A 16,282-nucleotide genomic window follows, 5' to 3' on the forward strand; every position below is an offset into this window, starting at 1 on the left:
ATGGAAAAAGTAGACCTAAAAAACATATGCTTGAGGAAATGTTACTCGTGTATTTATAAAATGTTTGTGCAGTTTATAAAAACATATTATTACCATCGTGTATATAACATTTATTGGGAAAATGTTGAGAATTTATTGGAAAATGTCTCCAAAAAATGTATTAAAAGGTAATGTACATCGTGTATTTAAAAAATGCTCAACATGTTTTCCGTATGCATTGAAAGTGTTAATCACATATTTTAAAAAAAATGTGTTGTTTTAAAATATGTTCATTGCCTTGAAAAAGTTCATTGTGTATTCGAATAAATGTTGTCCATATATTTGGAAAAGTGTTAAATACTTGTTTTAAATAAAAAAATACATTTGTGTATTTGATAAATGTACAACATGTATCCGATAAATGTTTCACATGTACAATAAAAATGTACACTAAGAAAACAAAAAAATAAATATAAAGAAAAAAAGAAAAACTAGGGAAGAAGCAAAACAAAACCAAAGAAAAAGAAAAAACAAGAAAAATAGAGCAAAAAAATAAAGGGGACAAAAGAAATCAAGAAAAATCAAAGAAAGCCAAGGAAAGAATGAAGCAACCGAGGAAAAAAAACTTACTGAAAACAAAGAAATAAATGAAAAAAACCACTGAAAAATAAAAGAAAAACAAAAAACTAAAGAATACCATGATGAAAAAAATAGTAAGACAATTTATTGTGGGAGTATTTATTTTTAGGACATCCCATAAAAAAATTAGATGAATGAACTAGATACTTTTTTTTGAGAAATAGTAGGAAAGTAACAAAATGACTTTTTGTGAGATCTTCTAGAGTTTCCTAATTGTAATCATCGCTTTGGCCGGTTGCTAGCATGGAGCCTCTGGGCCTAGGAAGGCCAAAAAGTGTTGGTTCGAGGGGCATAGCTAGTCTTTTTGAAATCATGTTTTTGGGCTGTGTAAGGAATGTGTATAGGATGTTGATTCCAATTTCTAATTCATATAAATTTCTCTCATCCCTTCATAGGCTTGCCTGCGACTCAATAAATGACAACTAGTAACTACAAAAATTAAAGACAACATGTTCTTGATAACCTTTTATGTCAGGGCCACTAATCAACACGCTTCATCCATGTGCAAGACTACTTTTCTGTTTGTATACATTTTTCAAACTATTGTGTTCACATATTTGAAATATGATTAGTCCTCTAATTCGATCATGGATCATTAACACGAATATCCACACATGGGTTAAATGTGTTTTTGAATATTATCTCATCAACGGGTTGTTCAAAATACTCTAATTGCCATGACTGTTTCTCCTATAAATCGCCCACTGTGTCACCTACGGTGTCCACTTTACTTTGGCAATAACCAAGCTCTAAAGCTCCCATATGTTAAGTAAGGTTCCCGTGCCGATGGAAGGGCTCATGCTCCGCTTTATGTATTTGTTTTGAGGTTGTTTAGGGCTTGTGTCCCTCTCTCAAGAAGACGAGGCGGCGGCTCCCGAAGATGGAATAAAGCTCTCCATGCCTAGCCTCCGTCTCGACGATGTGTCTAGCGTCGTCGGAGGGCGTGTGAGGGTGTGTCTTCGGCGGATCTTGTGGAATTCGGTTGGCGTTTTTGTCTTTGATGGATCTGTTTCGATCCAATCATCCTTTGTCTGTGTCCGTGTGTCTTCGTGTTGGATGCTTCCGATTTACACTTCTCTTCGTTGATCGTCAAATAATATTTATTTGAGTGATTTTGTTCTAATTAATATTCTCTCACCATATTGGGATTGTCTCTTTACAGAAAAATTCATCTCAATGAGGTGAAAAATATAGTTTTGGTGAACTTTTTATTTGGTTTCGTATTTGATCAATGCATAGTCAAATTTACTTGGTGTGTTTCTCTTCAAACATTGCGGGAGCAAACCGTTATGTGTTATTGGCCTAGGAATACTTTTCATAGAATACAATCAAAGAGGTCTTTCTGAAAATTACTAAAGTGGCCCTTTCGAACAAAAATAGCATATGTGATTTTCACTAAGTTCTCGTTGGCACAAACTGATTAATCATACTTTGTTGTACCTCAACAAAATGGACAACTTCATTGTTGGTGAACTAGTTCTTTTGAGATCACCCAGGCTTTTCTGAAATATTGCAATGCAATGAGATCGAATCATCATATTGGAGAATATGAAGCTTATATATTCTAAATATATTTTTACGGAAATACATTTATTTGTTAAATTTTAAACATGTTCACACTAAATATATGTAGCAAGTTGTATTTGTAGCAAGATTTTTAGGCACCCTGCCACTTTTCCCTCATCTTCACGCGCTTCCTTCAGAATTTTGCCGGCCCGCAGCGCCCAATTAAAAGGCCCCATATTGTCTCTCTCTAAAAAGAGGGTCGTGATATAAATTTCTTATGTAGACCACCGCCGTCCCATGGGTGAAGCCTAAACCTAATTCCCCATCTCCCGATCTCCTCTCCACTCCCAGATCCCAGCCGCCACCCCCATCTTGCATCTTTCTCTTCTCCACGACAGTGAGCCGCTGTCGTTGTTTGCCAGGCCGCCGCCGCTAGCTCCCTTCCCCAAAAGCCCACCGCGTTGATTCGCTAGTCGCTACCAACCCGCCCTGCACACCGCGGCAGCGCCGTCCACCCGTCCCAAGCGTCCAACGCCCGAGCGACCCCCTATGGCATTCTTGGAGCCCATGCCCGCTGCCAACTGCACCAGCTCTGGTGACCCCGACGCCACATCCACGGCCTCATCTCCGGCGGCCAGTCTGCATCTCCAACATCCTGGAGCAAGAGGTGCCTGGCCGGCGACCTGACTAGGGGCTCCCACGGCCGTCAACGACTCTGACGGTGGGACCTCCGTGGAGCAGAAAGAGGACCCCGCAACCCCAAGCACAGACCACCTTCCTGTCCAGATCGCAGCAGTGACTTGCCTTTCTACAGGTGATTCATGTGATGGCTTTACCTGTTGTACGTAAATAGGTTTCTTGACTAACTTTTACTCTGGATGATTGCAGATTATAATTATTTTCTATGTGATTTCAGGATAGTAATTGGCTAATGTGTTCTCGCAAATGTTGTATCACTTAGACTAGGGTATCTTACTGCTGAATTGTTTGGTGGATTATTCAAAATAAGTCATCCAGTAGATTTGCTACAATGTAGGATTCCGTAAACTTTAGAGGTTCTGCAAAACTTCGGTCTGACTACTATGGAGTCTGGAATTTGGTTGTAGTTTGAACATAGTATTTATGAGATGTTAGAGAGCGTTGAAGGTTTAATTTACCCCTTCACAATGTAGAGGATTGCTCATTTACCTTTTTCTACTACATTAGCTATCATGGACCTACATATTCCTTTCTCCAGCTGAAAGTAAATACTAAAGTTGTTGCTATAATTTACAGTTAAGTTTTCGTAGCAGTTTGATATTTATTTTGCTACCAAGTCACTTTTCTCCATAGCCTGTAAATATACTTTGTGTGCTCTTGTCAAATGATTCAATTGTGTTTATGTAGTTAATTGTATTAAGCGCTCCATATCTTCTTTCAGTATGGACTGTATCCACAAAGAGCTTCAGGAGCTTGTTGCACTTGGTCACTGTGTGAGTTTCTTTTCAACTTAATGGGGACAACTTATAATGTTTTACTCAGTCTAGCTCACTGAATTAGTGTGTGCCGTTGTTCTATACTTCATTATGCAAAGTTGCAATAACAAGTAATGTTGTTTGCAGCCATCTTCCACCGCCTCCTAATCTAGAGGTCGTAGATGTGATTGTTGAGAAAGCTGCAGATCAGGCTCTTGAATGAATAAACAAGGTGCTGGTTGTTTCTCATGACACTTCCATCAAGAGAGATAGGATAGATTTTATATAGATATCTCTCTTGCCCACCTATAACTTTTTTGTGCATGTTCTGGCTTAACACACGCACATGAACACACTTCTCTCTATGTTATGTATATTCTACTTTTGTTTCATTGTCTACTTGGTGCAGAAGGGTATATTGGCTCCGTGGGCAGTTTCATGTATTGGGACGCCCTTCAACTCATTTTGCATCCTTGAAGTCTCATGGATTTCTATAATATTTGAATATGCAATGCTGATGGACAGGAAGAACACTGCCCGTCATTCTGGTGAGACTTCTATCCATCTTTTGCATTAATATATCTTGATTATGCAGTTTTGAACCAACATGTTTAATTAATGCTTAAACTGTATGTGTCTTCATTAAGTGGTGTCCTTATGTGCCACCGATCTTATAGCCCACTAATCTTCAAGCATGTAACACATGCTATTCTTTCATGTGTAATAAAGCAAAATCTTAGCTGATATTTATAGAATTGCTATATGCTTTGTTAGTCAAACATCCTACATGCCCATACATTCAGGTTTACGTACTTGAGATGATTATCTGTAGGCAAAAGAAATGAAATGCTATAATTGGAATCAAAAGTATATTGTGGCCAAATTGGATGTATTTACCTTTGTTAGTTTTGTGTCATGCAGAATGCTAATGTAGATATAAAAAAAATGATTTTTGATGAAGATCTAGATTTGCTCCTAAACATGATAACTTGGCAATCTTATGTCATTTATTATCTATATTCATACACAATTGGCATCTTCCTTCCGTTCATTTAACTCAACATGTACTTTCGCTTTTGCAGATAATTTGGTGTTCACTTGCTTGCGGAGATTGGCATAGGAAACAAGTCTTTGTGGTTCAGCTCAAAACATTATGACTTTGGACTAGATATCAACTATTTTCTTCTTGCTGTGACCTGGTCATGTGATATGGTTGCAAGCGATTCTAGTTGTTGTTTCTGTCCCATTAATGTAAATGTGACTTACAATTACATTATTTTTGTATACTTTGTGATTAAAGTGCAATTAATTAATTTTGCGAGCCTGAAATTTGTACTCGGGTATCCAAATTCAACAGGAATATATATATGAAATCTACTTCTATAGAAACATGTGCTCTAACACTGTAATGGTAATTTAAACGTGCCATGATACTTGGCTTGGCCAAATGTGGCATCCACGTCACCTTTCCTTCTCCCTTCAAAGTCCATATGTTTATTGCCATGTTATCACCACAACATCATCAATTATGAGGAAAAAAATCAATGACTTGCCACAATTGCCATGTCAGTGCATGTGTTATCCAAGATCTCATCTGACCATTGTGTCCAATATTTCGACAAATATGTGTTGCAGAAGTACTAAAACGTGTTACAAATAGTGTTGCTAAAGTTAGAAAACTATGTTACTCGTAATGTTACCATGCCTAAAATTTATGTTACTACTGGTGTTACTATAGGTATAAGAATGTGTTACTAGATTATCTGGTAAAACATATGGTTAATGTTACAACAACAACTTGTAACACAAATTTTAATGAATAGTAACACCCATTATGTGTTACAGTGGACATCTCTCGGTAACACATCCTAACGTAACACTTCTCAGAATGTGTTACTCCATTGCCGTGTAACACTCTTTTGGACCTATAGTAACACAAGTGTGTGTTACCAAAGCTCTGTCCTGTTATCATTATTGGAGGTTTTGAATTTCTTCTTCCTACAGTCAAGAAAAAGTATGATATTCTTATTGTTGGGGATGTTTATATCCCCGTTGAGGTAACTTAGTGTTATTCGAAATTTTTCCAGTTCCGTGTTATTCGGAATGAGTTTCTTAACAAGACTTGATCAACCTTGTTAGTGGATTCATTTTGATGATCATGAGATGGATGAAACTAGAAGGCACAACCTTCTGTATCCTCCTTTTACTTTCTGTTATTTAGAATAAATAAAGCAAAAATAGTTTTATCTGTTTGTTTTCTGAATTATCCATGCAATAAAAAATATCCTGAAAATAAAAGTGCTCCAAATGACCTGTAAATTTAGTATGATTTTTTATGGAATATTTGAGGATTTTAGGCACTAAGAACACTGTAGGAGGAGCAAGCACCTGGCCACGAGGGTGGAGGGCGCGCCCACTCCCCCTCGGCGCGCCCCGCTGTCTCGTGGGCCCACGGTGGACCCCCCTCCACTTATTCCTGCACCCACACACTCCGTCTTCATCCCAAAAAAAATCCCAATCCAGCTAAAGCACGAGTTCAAACTCATTTTGCTACGATTTTTGATCTCCTTGCTCAAAGCTCCATTCACAAAACTGATTTGGGAGATTGTTGCTTGGTATGTGACTCCTCCATTGATCAAATTAGTTTTTGTTCTAGTGCTTTATTCATTGCAAATTTTTGTTGCATAGGTGACCCTGTTCTTGAGCTTGCATGTCAAATTTAGGAGGTCCCAAGTAATTCTAATGCATGATATAGGCTGTAGGCACTTGTAGGAATAGTTGCTATCAATCTTGTTCAGTTTTATTCACTTTTATTTTGAAGTTACTAAAAAATTCAGAAAAAGATGAAGAGGTTGTTCTTGAGGGGCTCCTCTAGCCAAAGCTCCCAGGATAAACAAGCTAAGGAAAAAGAAAAGGCCAACTATAATCTTTCTCGCGTAGCAGAAATACGGCCGTGTGAATGGCCTTGTGATAATTTCTTGAGAGCAGCCGGGATTTATGAAGATTTTTATTCTTTGGCTGAAAATGCGGGCCTCACTGACTTCCTCTACGACCGGATCAAACAGTATCTCTTACTTACTAATACTTTCATGCAAAACTTTTACTATTATCCTAAGAAATCACCTCCTTCAGTATCTTTTCATTTATATGATGAGGCTAAGGAAATGTCATTAAGTAATTTTTGCGCGGTTTGTAGAATACCCTTTGAGGGCAGCCTAGATGAACCACATCATAAAGATGTAGATGGTTTTATTGATACTATTACCGTAGGGGAACCAAGGAAGGGTTCCGATGCAAGGATCACTAGCATACATTTTCTTGTTTTGCTACTTTGCCATATTTGCTAGTCGATGCTTAATTGGTCGTGGAAATAGTGGAAACTTAAGTGTTCCTGATATTATTATTCTGCTCCATGCCTTATTTGGTGATAACACTTTTAGTATGGGTGTCGTTATTGCTAAACGATTAAGTTTAAACCGTACAAAGGGCCCCATCTTTGGAGGTATCTATGCTGCACGTCTTGGTAAACATTTTGAGATACCTATTTAGGCATGATGAGAAAGAGGAAACACTGATGCCTATTACCTTTTTAGATTACAGGAGCATGGTAGCCCATGAGTTTATTGTTTACAACAATGATAAGATGCTCTTGTATAACCTGAGATTTAATAAGAAACACAATGAGATTATTACCCTGCCCGCGCCTTCTTTGTTTGATTTAACTGTAGGTCATTATCTTGTCATGCTGAAGGATGTCTACGCGTATCAAGGCCAGGCATCAGCTCCAGAGCCTGAGCCGGAACCTCGACTGGACCCTTATCGTCCATCATCTTATCAGTGGGATCCGGAGGAGATCGCTAGCCAGTGGTATCCTGATGACACTCCTCAGTACACCGGGGAGAGTAGCCGTTATCATTGGCATTAGACCAACTTAGGCCAAAAGCCTAAGCTTGGGGGAGTACGTATTTCTCCCCGACTTTACATTCATGTTCACACACTATTCTAGTTGTCGGTGCTCATACTCTTTCATTATATTATCCATGTTAGTTTAATTTCCTTTTTCCAGCTTTCTTTCTTGTGTGTTTAATAAACCTTATGAAAAAACCAAAAAAATAGTTAGTTTAATTTCCATGCTGTAGTAGTAGTAATTAAAAATAAAACCCAAAAAGATTTCTCGTTCTTCTTTTACTTGTTGGGAGCTCTCCCGTGTAAATAGTTTTATTTCTTTTCTTTCCTATGGGGGTCAAGAGTAGAAGACCATATTGAAAATGTTTAGTGGCTCTCATATGCATGATTGTTGATTTAATTTAGAGCCCATATTACTTTGTCTTCTCTCTTGAAATGAATGCTTGCAGATTCCAGCTTAGTCCAATGCACGTGCACTATTATTATTATAAACACCGTTCGGTTGTGCAAGTGAAAGGCAATGATGACGATATATGATGGACTGATTGAAATGAGAAAAGCTGGTATGAACTCGACCTCTCTTGTTTTTGTAAATATGATGAGTTCATCGTTCCTGATTCAGCCTATTATGAAGTAGACATATTTGAAATGACATTTAGAGATTATAGTTGCTTATGCCATGCTTAATTAGCTATGAGTTATAATGGTTTACCTTGCGTGCCAACATGCTATTAAAATGATTGTGATGTGGTATGATGAGATGGTATCCTCCTTTGAATGAATTGAGTGACTCGACTTGGCACATGTTCACGCATGTAGTTGAAACAAAATCAACATAGCCTTGATGATATTTATGTTCATGGTGGATTATATCCTACTCATGCTTGTACCTGGTGTAAATTAATTTTAATGCATGCTCATGACTGTTGTCGCTCTCTCAGTTGGTCGCTTCCCAGTCTTTTGCTAGCCTTCACATGTACTAAGCAGGAATACTTCTTGTGCATCCAAATTCCTTAAACTTCAAAGTTATTCCATATGAGTCCACCATACCTCCCTATATGTGGTATCTACCTGCCGTTCCAAGTAAATTTGTATGTGACAAACTCCAAACCTTCAAATAAAATTCTGTTTTGTACGCTCGAGCAGCTCATGTTTCAACTAGGGTTGTCTGCATCTTCCATGCTAGGTGGGTTATTCTCAAGAGGAGTGCACTCCGCTCCTAATTCACGAGAAAACGGCTGGTAACCGGGATGCCCGGTCCCATGATCAAAAAGATCAAAGGAAACCAAAATAATTAAACAAAACTCCCCCAGGATTGTTGTTAGTTGGAGGCACTTGTTGTTTCGAGCAAACCATGGATTGATGCTTGTTGGTGGTGGGGGAGTACAAACTTTTATCATTCTGTTTGGGAGCCGCCTATAATGCATGTAGTATGGAAGATATCGCCATCTCATAGTTGTTGCGTTGACAGTGAAAGCATGCCGCTCAAAATGTTATTCATCTCTATTTTAAAATCGAGCTCTGGCACCTCTACAAATCCCTGCTTCCCTCTGCGAAGGGTCTATCTATTTACTTTTATGTTGAGTCATCACCTTCTTATTAAAAAGCACCCGCTGGAGAGCACACTGTCATTTGTATGCATTACTGTTAGTTTATATTGGGTATGACTTGACTGGATCTCTTTTACCATGAATTACAATGTTTAGTCACTCCTTGATCTTTAAAGGTGCTCTGCATTTATGTTTTGCGGTCTCATAAAGGGCTAGCGAGATGCCATCTTGTTATATCATATTATGATTGTTCTAATAAAGTGTTGTCATCTGAGTTTTATTATTATTGCTTGCTAGTTGATTATGCTATTGATATGAGTAAACATGAGACCTGAGTGTTATTGTGAATATGGTTAGTTCATAATCTTTGCTGAAACCTTGAATGCTGCTTTACATATTTAGAACAACAAGAGCAAATAGAGTTTGTAAAAGTTTTTTTATCACTTTCAGTTTATCAACTGAATTGCTTGAGGACAAGCAAAGGTTTAAGCTTGGGGGAGTTGATACGTCTCCAACGTATCTACTTTTCCAAACACTTTTGCCCTTGTTTTGAACTCTAACTTGCATGATTTGAATGAAACTAACCCAGACTGACGTTGTTTTCAGCAGAACTGCCATGGTGTTGTTTATTGTGCAGAAAACAAAAGTTCTCAGACTGACCTGAAAATCCACGGAGATAACTTTTGGAAAATATAAAAAATACTGGTAAAAGATGAAGGCCCGGGGGCCCACACCCTGTCCACGAGGGTGGGGGCGCGCCCCCTCCCCCTGGGCGCGCCCCTGTCTCGTGGGCTCCCTGCTGCTTCACCGACCTCAACTCCAACTCCATATATTTCGTTTCGCGGAGAATAAAATCAGAGAGGAAGTTTCATCGCGTTTTACGATACGGAGCCGCCGCCAAGCCCTAAAACCTCTCGGGAGGGCTGATCTGGAGTCCGTTCGGGGCTCCAGAGAGGGGGATTCGTCGCCGTCGTCATCATCAACCATCCTCCATCACCAATTTCATGATGCTCACCGCCGTGCGTGAGTAACTCCATCATAGGCTTGTTGGACGGTGATGGGTTGGATGATATTTACCATGTAATCAAGTTAGTTTTGTTAGGGTTTGATCCGTAGTATCCACTATGTTCTGAGATTGATGTTGCTATGACTTTGCTATGCTTAATGCTTGTCACTAGGGCCCGAGTGCCATGATTTAAGATCTGAACCTATTATGTTTTCATGAATATATGTGAGTTCTTGATACTATCTTGCAAGTCTATAGTCACCTATTATGTGTTATGATCTGACAACCCCGAAGTGACAATAATCGAGATACTTCTCGGTGATGACCGTAGTTTGAGGAGTTCATGTATTCACTAAATGCTAATGCTTTGGTCCGTTTCTCTATTAAAAGGAGGCCTTAATATCCCTTAATTTCCATTAGGACCCTGCTGCCACGGGAGGGTAGGACAAAAGATGTCATGCAAGTTCTTTTCCATAAGCACATATGACTATATTTGGAATACATGCCTACATTACATTGATGAACTGGAGTTAGTTCTGTGTCACCCTATGTTATAACTATTACATGAGGAATCGCATCCGACATAATTATCCATCACTGATCCAATGCCTACGAGCTTTTCACATATTGTGCTTCGCTTATTTACTTTTTCGTTGCTACTGTTACAATCATTACAACGCTGCTATCTTTACTTTTGCCATTGTTACCATTACTATCATATTACTTTACTACTTAATACCTTGCTGCAGATACTAAGTTATCCAGGTGTGGTTGAATTGACAACTCAACTTCTAATACATAAGAATATTCTTTGGCTCCCCTTGTGTTGAATCAATAAATTTGGATTGAATACTCTATCCTCGAAAGCTGTTGTGATCCTCTACACTTGTGGGTTCTCACGCTTGCTGCGGGCGTGGCCCGACTTATGTAGGGCGTCAGCGATGGGCGGCGGCGTTTGAGGGAGGAAGATGGGGAAGGGGATCGGGGGCTGTTGCGAGGGCGAGGGCGGCGGCTGATTCGAGTGCGGCGGGGGCGAACGTCAGGAGGAATCGCTCGGCCGATTCCCCAGACCTGGTTTTTTTCGTGGGTTAAATTTCGTAGATTTAATTTTCTAGTGGTTTTTTCCTCATTCGGCGGTGTGGGGGTAGCCAATCGATGCTCGAACCAGCGGGTGGTTCGCTGATACGGACGAGGTAAAGGTGAGGACGAAAATAAACCAGCTTAGGTGGGACGAAAATAAACCTGGAACGGAGACTACCAACTGAAACATTAGAAGTAGAGATGTGGGGATGGGGCGCCACACGAGGACAGAACATTGTCTTAGCCGTGTGTGCGCCCCTCTCCACAGTTTCGTCCCTCGGTCATATTTTTGTAATGCTTACGTGAAGCCCTGTAGAGATAGCTTCACCATTACCGTCACCATGTCGTCGTGCTGCCGGAAGTCATCCACTACCTCGTCCATCTTGCTGGATCAAGAGGGTGAGGACATCACCGAGCTAAATGTGTGCTAAACGCGGAGGTGTCGTATGTTCAGTACTCGATCGGTTGTATCGCGAAGAAGTTCGACTATATCAACAACGTTAATAAACGCTTCCGCTAAGGTCTACGAGGGTACGTAAACACACTCTCCCCTCTCGTAGTTGTGCATCTCGATGGATAGATCTTGCGTGTGCGTAGATTTTTTTCCCCATGCAACGTTCCCCAACAATATTGTCAGGGTATAATAATTAAATTGTCATGGTGTAAATAACAAAATTACCATGGTTTATAATAATAAAAAGGCCTTGCTACCTACGAAAACTACCATGGTCTTAAATTGCCATGGTACCTACAAACATTATTACCATGGTGTAATTACAAAAAATGCCATATACAAATTGAAAAATTGCCATGGTCTAAGTCAATGAAATTGTCATGCAGCCTATAATAAAATTGCACATGGCAAGTTTAGAAAAAATATGCTCTTAAAAAAATGTCAAATTTTAAAATTTGCTCCCTAAAAAACATGGCAACTTTTGAGATTTGGAAAATGCCACACGACAAAAATTAGGAATTTTTGTCCTCTCAAAAGATGGAAATAATTCAGGATTTTTGGAATTTCCCGGCCAAATTTTTCAAAAATGGAAAAATGAATTCAAATCATTTTAGCTTCAAAATATACATAGCAAGTTTTACCACAATTATTCGCAAAACATCATTTTACTCCAAGGGGTAAGTGCGCTTGTCATTGGTTGAGGATGTCGTGAATTTGAATGCCACCCCTTGCGCACCTCGGTGGTATTTCTTTTTGCCAGGGAGAAGAGGGGGCGTTCGCCAGGAAGTTGGTCAGAGCGAACGATTCAAAAAATCTGACGTCACACCATCCTTGGGCCGCAATTCGTGCTCGTAGATCAAACGGCAACCGATGCATTCGTTGGGAAATGCCAAATATCTGACGTTCGTAGGATAGCTTTTCCCAAAAATACATCTCCACGCTCTGCAACTTTTAATAGTGAGCGTGTATTTGTGTCAGTACGTGTACTTCTACATTGTAATCCGTGTTTAAAAAAAATGCTCCAACTGGCTCGCGGCCGCCAAGAAATGATGAGAAAAAAGAATGAAAAATTAGTACTGCAAGTTGGAGGACCACACCGACACTTTCGGATTGTTGGAACACTAATATTTACTCCCTCCATCTCATAATATAAGAACATTTTTAAAGTTAATATAGCTTGAAAATGTTCTTATATTATGGGATTAGGTTGAAAACGTTTTCATATTATGGTACGGAGGGAGTATATTCTAGTATCCGAAACCAGATTGTACCCTTTCTCCACAACGTCGATGCCACGAGAGAAGGCTACTTGCTCCTCCGCATGAGCAGACTGATCAGTCAAGTTCTGATTTTGAAGGTTCAAACTTATATCATTTTCTTTTTTCCGCGGGAACTTATATCAGCTTTTTTTATAAGTAGGAAACTTATCACTAGTAGAAAACAGAGCATTTGTCCCAGTTCGTAAGGGCCTTTAGTCCCGGTTCTTGAATCGGGACTAATAGGTCGTTACTAATGCCTCCCCCCTTTATTCCCGGTCTTACACGAACCGAGAAAAATGGGCATCCACGTGGTTGCTGCGGGCAGCCCAGGCAGGGGGGTCTTTGGTCCCGGTTGGTGACATAAATCGGGACCAAAAGGCATCTGAGGTTTTTTTAAAGTGGCTGGTTTAGGGATTTTGGGGGTTAATTTAGGTTGTTATTAGCTAGCTAATAGAGAGAAGTGTCCTTTCTTATTTTTGTGCTTGGTTTATAACTTCTTCATGCTCGCATTATACATCATCATATATAATAACAAGTCCTACTAATCATGCATCGTCATACAACTTCTACTCGTTATTAATAACAAGTCATGCGATCATCATACTCATAGTCATCAAACTCAACCATACATAATTGTTCTTAGCACATCATCAGTATCACGTAGACCTAAACACACTTAAGATAAAATAGCATAAAATAATATAGACCATGACTCTCCATTATGAAGAATGGAGATCATCCTGTCTCCAATTCTTGCACTTCGCTTCCTTTTGCTTCCAAGAAGCTCCTTAGGACTGTGCATACACTTTTTCCATTCTTTGATTGTCATGTCTCCACTTCTTTTAGAAGTCCGGTATTGACAGTTGAGATTCGTAGGACGACCTGGTTGTATGTTCAAAACATCAAGGCGACCGTGCGTATACATCAGATGAGGCACACAATCATTCGGGATTATCTATTGAAAAACATAGTAATAACTTTGTAGTTAGCAATGATGTATACTAGTTTTAGAAGTATGCAAAAAGATGCATGAATGTCGTACTAGTAAAAAATCTTACCAGGTATCTCCATGGTAGTTACCGTAGTTCAACACGTGCACTAGTGGCACATATTGACCATAATGTTGAGGAGTTCGATTGTAGACATTGTAATTCTCAAGATCAGTACAAAATGCGATCAGATGATTTTTCTCCTTATAAGTTAATTTGGAGCCATCGATGTAGTGGGTTTTGTCTACCATCTTCCGCACATTCTTTGAAGAATGAAAATAAGCTGTCAATGGAAATAAGCTGTCAACTATTTTGAAATAAACAATATAAATTACTTAATAACTATGTTAAGCTAACATGGGGAAAGAATTGAGGTGTATCCACAAGGACCCAAATGTCCATATTGTCTTGCTCGATTGTAGGATCACCAAGATCCATGGTGACAAGCATACCCTCATCAAAACCATACATCTTGCAAAGTGCTTCCCAATTTTTGCAATCAAAATGGGTTACACTCTCAGCATTGTACAACTTTACTTTAAAATCCATACCATGATGGGTCCTTAGGAGAATTTTTTTGGTTTCCATACTTTCATGGTCTTCAAAACCCATCCTCTCCAAGACATAGCGTCTTGCATAGCATGAAATAAGCTAGTCGAATTGGAAAAGATGAAAAATACACGTTAAAATAGTTGAAGTCGTGCTTAATTACGAAAAAAACTATTGTCATCATTGCGTACCGTATGAACATCGAAGGTCTCCTCGAGCTTAATGCTGAAGCGCCGATCTTCGTCCAGCTCAATGAACCTGTCGACATACCTCGGTCGTCGTGGCACCAGTCGCACTCCCCCGGGCGGTTTTTGTCGTCCGAGTACGACATTTCCGGCATATGTTCATAATTCAAACATCAAACTTGTACAATTAAATATATGTACTAAAAACCCTAAATTAGATCATTATTATTAATCATGGGTTGACTATCGGTGATGGTAGCTCCTCCTTTCATTCTCGAGTGCATTATTACACCAAATTGTCTAGCACACAGGAATGAAGGAGAAGCTACCCCCACGACGGCGTGGATGATGGAGGGGGCTCCTAGATTTCTGCATAGAGTGCTCTTCAATTTTACCATTCAAAGTAGGAGTACTTTTCCAATATGAGCATTCAATAAGCAAAACCAAATCGTAAAATAAAGTAGTATTCAAATTAGCATGCATTCAATTATAACCAAAACTACATCATCTCTTGTGTCCGTACAACATCGAATATTATCACTAATACTCCTCGAATACTATCATACATATAGCATCGCTAATACAGCAAGAACCGTAGCGCCCATCGAGTATTGTCGCGGGCGGTGGACACCCAAAGATAAGGAACCATCACAGGATCATAGCTCCAGTGAGATCCCTAAAGAACCTACCAGGTATTGTCGAACATGCCCTCCAATGCAACCATGTACCGACGGACATGCTCGTCCTCCTTGCTGACACGGTGACGTACCACCTCGGCGGTGTCCGGAAGCCTCGGCACCGTCACTAGCCCACGCGATCGCCACCAAACTGTTGGAAATATACCCTAGAGGCAATAATAAAAGCATTATTATTATATTTCCTTGTTCATGATAATTGTCTTTTTTATTCATGCTATAATTGTATTATCCGGAAATCGTAATACACGTGTGAATACATAGACCAAAATACGTCCCTAGTAAGCCTCTAGCTGACTAGCTCGTTGGTCAACAGATAGTCATGGTTTCCTGACTATGGACATTAGATGTCATTGACAACAGGATCACGTCATTAGGAGAACGACGTTATGGACAAGACCCAATCCTAAGCATAGCACAAGATCGTGTAGTTCGTTTTGCTAGAGCTTTTCCAATGTCAAGTATCTCTTCCTTAGACCATGAGATCGTGTAACTCCCGGATACCGTAGGAGTGCTTTGGGTGTACCAAACGTCACAACGTAACTGGATGACTATAAAGGTGCACTACAGGTATCTTCGAAAGTGTCTGTTGGGTTGACACGGATCAAGACTGGGATTTGTCACTCCGTATGACGGAGAGGTATCACTTGGCCCACTCGGTAGTGCATCATCATAATGAGCTCAAAGTGACCAAGTGTTTGGTCACGGGATCATGCATTACGGTACGAGTAAAGTGACTTGCCGGTAACGAGACTGAACGAGGTATTGGGATACCGATGATCGAGTCTCGGGCAAGTAACATACCGATTGACAAAGGGAATTGCATACGGGGTTGATTGAATCCTCGACATCGTGGTTCATCCGATGACATGATCGAGGAGCATGTGGGAGCCAACATGGGTATCCAGATCCCGCTGTTGGTTATGGACCAGAGAGCCGTCTCGGTCATGTCTGCGTGTCTCCCGAACCCATAGGGTCTACACACTTAAGGTTCGGCGATGCTAGGGTTATTAGGAAGACTTGTATGTGAT

This window comes from Triticum aestivum, chromosome 4B (assembly GCF_018294505.1).
Source record: "Triticum aestivum cultivar Chinese Spring chromosome 4B, IWGSC CS RefSeq v2.1, whole genome shotgun sequence".
Taxonomy (NCBI): Eukaryota; Viridiplantae; Streptophyta; class Magnoliopsida; order Poales; family Poaceae; genus Triticum; species Triticum aestivum.